This window comes from Amblyraja radiata, chromosome 2, assembly GCF_010909765.2.
Source record: "Amblyraja radiata isolate CabotCenter1 chromosome 2, sAmbRad1.1.pri, whole genome shotgun sequence".
Classification (NCBI taxonomy): domain Eukaryota; kingdom Metazoa; phylum Chordata; class Chondrichthyes; order Rajiformes; family Rajidae; genus Amblyraja; species Amblyraja radiata.
This window is the reverse complement of record NC_045957.1, coordinates 6560072-6566286: the sequence shown is the minus strand read 5'-3', so window position 1 is coordinate 6566286 and position 6215 is coordinate 6560072.

The following is a 6215-nucleotide window of genomic DNA, read 5'->3' as shown; positions in this document are numbered from 1 at the left end:
GCAGCTGAGATACCACACAGAGATGCCATACGTTAATATGCTCTCTGTGGTGCAGCGGTAGAAGGTTGTCAGCAGCTGTTGGGGCAGACCAGTCTTTTTTAATGTCCTCAGGAAGAACAGTCGTTGCTGTGCCTTCTTGACCAGCGCAGCAGTGTTGGTGGACCATGTGAGGTCCTCTGAAATGTGAGTGCCCAGAAACTTAAAGCTGGACACTATCTCCACACTGTCCCTGTAGATGGAGATTGGGGCGTATTCTCCATTATGTGACCTCCTGAAGTCAATAATCAGCTGGGATCTCTTCCCAGTAAAACTTAAAATCATTCACCTCCTGCAATACCCATTTACACAGAGGGTGGTGGGGAAATGGAACGATCTGCCAGAGAAAGTAGCTGAGGCATGTACAATAATATCAAAAGGCATTTGGACAGGTACACAGATAGGAAAGGCTTGGAAGGATATGGGCCAACCTGCAGGCAAATGGGACTAGCATAGATGGGGAATCTTGGTCAGCATGGACGAGTTGGGCTGAACGACCTGCTTCCATGATGAATGACTCTATTCAACATCAAAGACTGATCAAGGACTGCGAGTGAAAGGGTCACAAGCAGGAAGTTATTATAAAACAGGTGAATGAGAGGAGAGGAGAAGAGCAAATGGAATGGGAGAGTCAATGCAGCACTGCCTATGTTTGCCTGGCCAGGTTGCCTTCATTGAGAAGGGTATTGAGCACAAATGTTGGTACATCATGGCGTACAAGTTGTTGGTGAGACCACACTTGGAATACTGTGTGTAGTTGCGGTTGCCCAGTTATAGGAAGAATGTTATTAAGTTGGAGAGGGTGCAGAAGAGATTCACCAGGATGTTATGTGCTCTTGCGGGCTTGAGTTACAGGTAGAGGTGGATTGGCTGGGACTTTTTTACTTTGAAGCATTGGGGCTAAGGGGTGACTACAAAAATGTGAGGAGCGGGGATAAAGTGAATGCTCACAGCCTTTTTCCCCAAAGTAGAGGATTCTAATACTAGAGGGTATTCTGTATTTGACACAATCTGTCGGAGGAAGCTGTAGAAGCAGACACAATTGCGACTTTCAGAAGACAATTGGACAAATATATAGAAAATAAGTGTTTATAGGAATATGGGCCAAATACAGGCAAATGGGACTAACCCGGTATGCCAACTAGGACAGGATACGAAAGGCACTATTTCTATGCTGTGCACCTCAATGTCTCCATAAATCGTAAAATACAGAATTGCTAAAAATAACAGGTAGTGCTTTCTATTCAAGGGTTTCCGTTCTTCTTGTACTTACATTGGCTGGGTTGTTGCCACGATGGGATTGGGGATCCTCTCATAGGGCAAACGCCTGGCGTATCTGGGGCAGGTGCTGTTTGCACAGAATAAAATGTTCAGTGTGAGCGTTTGTATACAAATCAAATTGACTTTGCAGCTGCCTTACAGAGATATAATGTACATTTAGTGAATAATTACGTTTGCTCTTGCTACAGTCAAATGTTACTTAATTATTGCCAGTTTTAGTCTCCAGAAACAAAACACAAAGCACTGGAGCAACACAGTATCTGTAGTGGGAATGGATAAACAACCTCTCTTTTCCAGCTTTCTCTCCCCCACTACCATCAGTCTGAAGAAGGGTCCCAACCCAAAATGTTGCCTATCCATTCCCTCCACAGATGCTGCCTGACCCACTGTGTTATTCCAGCACTTTGTGTTTTGTTCAGAATTCCAGCTTCTGCAGCTCCTCGTGTCTCTTGGTCACCGGAAATCTCTGCCAAATAAACACTGCTTAGTGCAAGTTATATTTATCTCCTGCGACATCTGAATGCAGTTAATTTTAATGATTGATAAAGGACTGAGAGAGATAGAAACTGATGGCCAGTTGATGCGAGAAAGCTATTGAACATTTTTATCTGAGACAAAATAAGAAAAACGTAGGTTAATCAAAGAAAGCCAGCATGGATTTACTGAGGATCAATGAATACTGACTGTAATGATCAAGGTATACTGACTGTAATAATGGCGCATTTGGATAGCAGTAAAAGGATTGGTCCAAGTCAGCATAGATTTATGAAGGGGAAATCCTGCTTGACTAATCTTCTGGAACTTTTTGAGGATGTGACAAGTAAAATGGATGAAGGAGAGCCAGTGGATGTAGTGTATCTGGACGTTCAGAAAGCCTTTGATAAGATCCCGCACAGGAGATTAGTGGGTAAAATTAGAGCACATGGTATTGGGGGTAGGGTATTGACATAGATATAGAATTGGTTGGCAGATAGGAAACAAAGAGTAGGAATAAACGGGTCCCTGTCAGAATGGCAGGCAGTGGCGAGTGGAGTGCCGCAAGGCTCGGTGCTGGGGCAGCAACTATTTACAATATATATTAATGATTTAGATTATGGAATAAAAAACAACACCAGCAAATTTGCAGATGACACAGAACTGGGTGGCAGTGTGAACTGTGAAGAGGATGCTAGGAGGTTGCAGGGTGACTTGGACAGGTTGGGTGAGTGGGCAGATGTATGGCAGATGCAGTATAATGTGGATAAATGTGAGGATATGCACTTTGGCAGCAAGAACAAGGAGGCAGATTATTATCTCAAAGGTGTCATATAAGGAAAAAGGGAAGTGCAATAAGACCTGGGTGTACTTGTACACCAGTCACTGAAAGTAAACATGCAGGTACAGCAGGCAGTGAAGAAAGCTAATGGCATGTTGGCCTTTATAACGAGTGGATTTGAGTAAAGGAGTAAAGAGGTCCTTCTGCAGTTGTACAGGTTAGACCACATCTGGAGTATTGTGTGCAGTTTTGGTCTCCTAATTTGAGGCCTTCACTAGGAAGCAAAGAACAGTGTTGTTAAGAGTATGGATATTACAGAATTTGAGAAAATACAAGATCTCAACACAAAATACAATGTCGCCATAAATCGTAAAATACAGAATTGCTGCAAATAACAGGCAGTGCTTTCTGTTCAAGGGTTTCCGTTCTTCTTGTACTTACTTTGGCTGCGTTGTTGCCGCTTTGGGATTGTGGGGGTCGCTCTCGGAGGGACAACCTTCGGCCTAGCCACGCTAGCAGCTGTTTGCAAAGAATAAAATGTTCAGTGTGACTTTTTGTGCACAAATCAAATTGACTTTGCAGCTGCCTTACAGAGATATAATGCACATTTAGTGAATAATTAAGTTTGCTCTTGCTACAGTCAAATGTTACTTAATTATTGCTGGTTTTAGTCTCCAGGAACAAAACACAAAGCACTGGAGCAACACAGTTGGTAAGGCAGTATCTGTAGTGGGAATGGATAACCAACCTCTCTTTTCCAGCTTTCTCTCCCCCACTACAATCAGTCTGAAGAAGGGTCCCAACCCAAAATGTCGCCTATCCATTCCCTCTACAGATGCTGCCTGACCCACTGTGTTAAGGGCCTGTCCCACATAGGCGACCGTATTTGCAAGTTCAGGAGACTCAGTGCTCGCCACAAGCTCGCCACATGTTCGTAGGTGGTCTCTGGTGAGTCTCCTTCATGGTCCAGAGGAGTTCCCGAATGGTGGTAATTATTCACGGCCTCAGTATGGTCGCGCAAATTTTTTCAGAATGTAAAAAAAATTTCCGCGACCAAACATTGGTCGCCATGGAGAAAATCAATGACGTGGTAGTGCAGTGGTAGTCGGGTCATCATGTCGTTGTAGGTAGTCGTGGTAGCCGAAGGTAATCTCCTTTGCTGACCGGGCATTTATATTGGCTCATTTGGGGGGGAAAAACGTATTTTCAGAACCAAGGAAAACCGACCGGTAATGTTCAATGCCCGCTAAACTTCACAGCTGTGTACCTCTGGCTTATTAAAAGTTGTCTGGCTTCTTAAAAGTGTCTGCACTCCTTCTCCCCCCCTCCCCCCTTCTCCCCTCCCCCCTCCCCCCACCCTCCCCGCTCTTTTAAAGGACTTACCGTACACTGTGCTAGCCGTCTTTAACCTTCCTGTTCATCGCGGGTATCACCTTGGCTTTGCACCATGTGAATTTCAGACAGCGCTCCCCCGCTTTCCCTGGCCCCCGCCTTTGCGATGTGTTTGTGTGTGTGTGTGTGTGTGCGCTGACGGTCGATCCAGCTCGCGGTTTTTCAGGCGAGTGCCCCCGAGCTTGAAGATCGCAGACAGTCGCTGAAAGGTCGCGTAAGTGGGACAGGCCCTTTACTCCAGCGCTTTGTGTTTTGCTCAAATTTCCAGCTTCTGCAGCTCCTCGTGTCTCATAGTCACCAGAAATCTCTCCCAAACTGCTTCATGCAAATTATCTTTATCTCCTGCGACATTAATGTTAATAATGATTGATAAGGACTGAGAGAGAAAGAAAACGATGGCCAGTTGATGCGAGAAAGTTATTGAACATTTTTATCTGAACAAATGTTGATCAAGGCATACTGACTGTAATAATGGCACATTTGGATAGCAGTAAAATGAATGGCCCAAGTCAGCATGGATTTATGAAGGGGAAATCCTGCTTGACTAATCTTCTGAAACTTTTTGAGGATGTGACAAGTAAAATGGATTAAGGAGAGCCAGTGGATGTAGTGTAACTGGACTTTCATCGTTAAAAAAGTTATGAATGTTTAAAAAATCTTGAGATCAGCTGATTGGTCCTCTCGCCTGTCAATCACCATGATGAAGGTAACGCCCCTTCTGGGGGGCCAGGAGTATAAAGCCCAAATGGTATGGAATTGCATTTGATTTTTCAGTTTGAAATTGTATGAAATTGAAATTGCATTTGAATTTGGTGGCCTGCACTCTGCTTGAAATGGTATGAAATTGCATTTGAATTTGGTGGCCTGCACTCTGCTTGAAATGGTATGAAATTGCATTTGAATTTGGTGGCCTGCACTCTGCTTGAAATGGTATGAAATTGCATTTGAATTTGGTGGCCTGCACTCTGCTTGAAATGGCATGAAATTGCATTTGAATTTGGTGGCCTGCACTCCGCTTGAAATGGTTTGAAATTGAATTTGGTGGCCCGCACTCTGCTTGAAATGGAATTTCAAGGAATAGCCGTGTGAACTGCCAGCCCACCAGCCCTGAGTGACTGAGCTGCAGCCCAAGAATCTATTTGTCCCATAATGTCCATACTAGCCCTCCATAAACCAGTCCCTTCAGCCCACAACACCCATACTAGCGCTCCAGAAAGTCCCCCCCCCCCCCTCTGGCCACCAATATTAGAATTAGTGGAGTCCCACAACGGGTCCCACTTAATCTAGTAGTAATGATTTAGATGATGGAATAAAAAGTAACACTAGCAAATTTACAAATGACAAAAAGCTGGGTTGTAGTGTGAACTGCGAAGAGGATGCTAGGAGATTGCAGGGTGATTTAAACAGGTTGAGTGAGTGGGCAGAAGCATGGCAGATGCAGTATAATGTAGATAAATGTGAGGATATCCACTTAGGTGGCAAGAACAAGGAGGCAGATTATTATCTCGATGGTGTCAGATTAGGAAAAAGCTATGTGCAACGAGACCTGGGTTTTCTTGTACACCAGTCACTGAAAGTAAACATGCAGGTACAGCAGGCATTGAAGAAAGCTAATGGCATGTTGGAGTTCATAATGGGAGGATTTGAGTGCAGGAGTAAAGAGGTCTTACTGCAGTTATACAGGGTGCTGGTGAGACCACATCTGGAATATTGTGTGCAGTTTCGGTCTCCTAATTTGAGGAAGGACATCCTTGCTATTGAGGCAGTACAGCAGGTTAATCCACAGAATGGCAGGACTGTCATATGAGGAAAGATTGGAAAGACTGGGCTTGTATTCACTTAAATTTAAAAGAATGAAAGGAGATCTTATAGAAACGTGTAAAATTATAAAAGGACAGGACAAGCTAGATGCAGGAAAAATGCTCCCAATGTTGGGGGAGTCCAGGACCAGGGGCCACAGTCTAAAAATAAAGGGGACGCCATTTAAAACTAAGATGAGAAAAAACCTCTTCAGAGTTGTGAATTTGTGGAATTCTCTGCCACGTGAGGCAGTGGAGGCCAATTCACTGGATGAATTTAAAAGAGAGTAAGTTAGTGTTCTCGGGGGTAGCGGAATCAAGGGATAAGGGGAGAAAGCAGGCACGGGTTACAGATTGTGGATGATCAGCCATGATCACAATGAATGGCGGTGCTGGCTCGAAGGGTCAAATGGCCTCCTCCTGCACCCATTTTCCATGTTTCAATGTTTCTA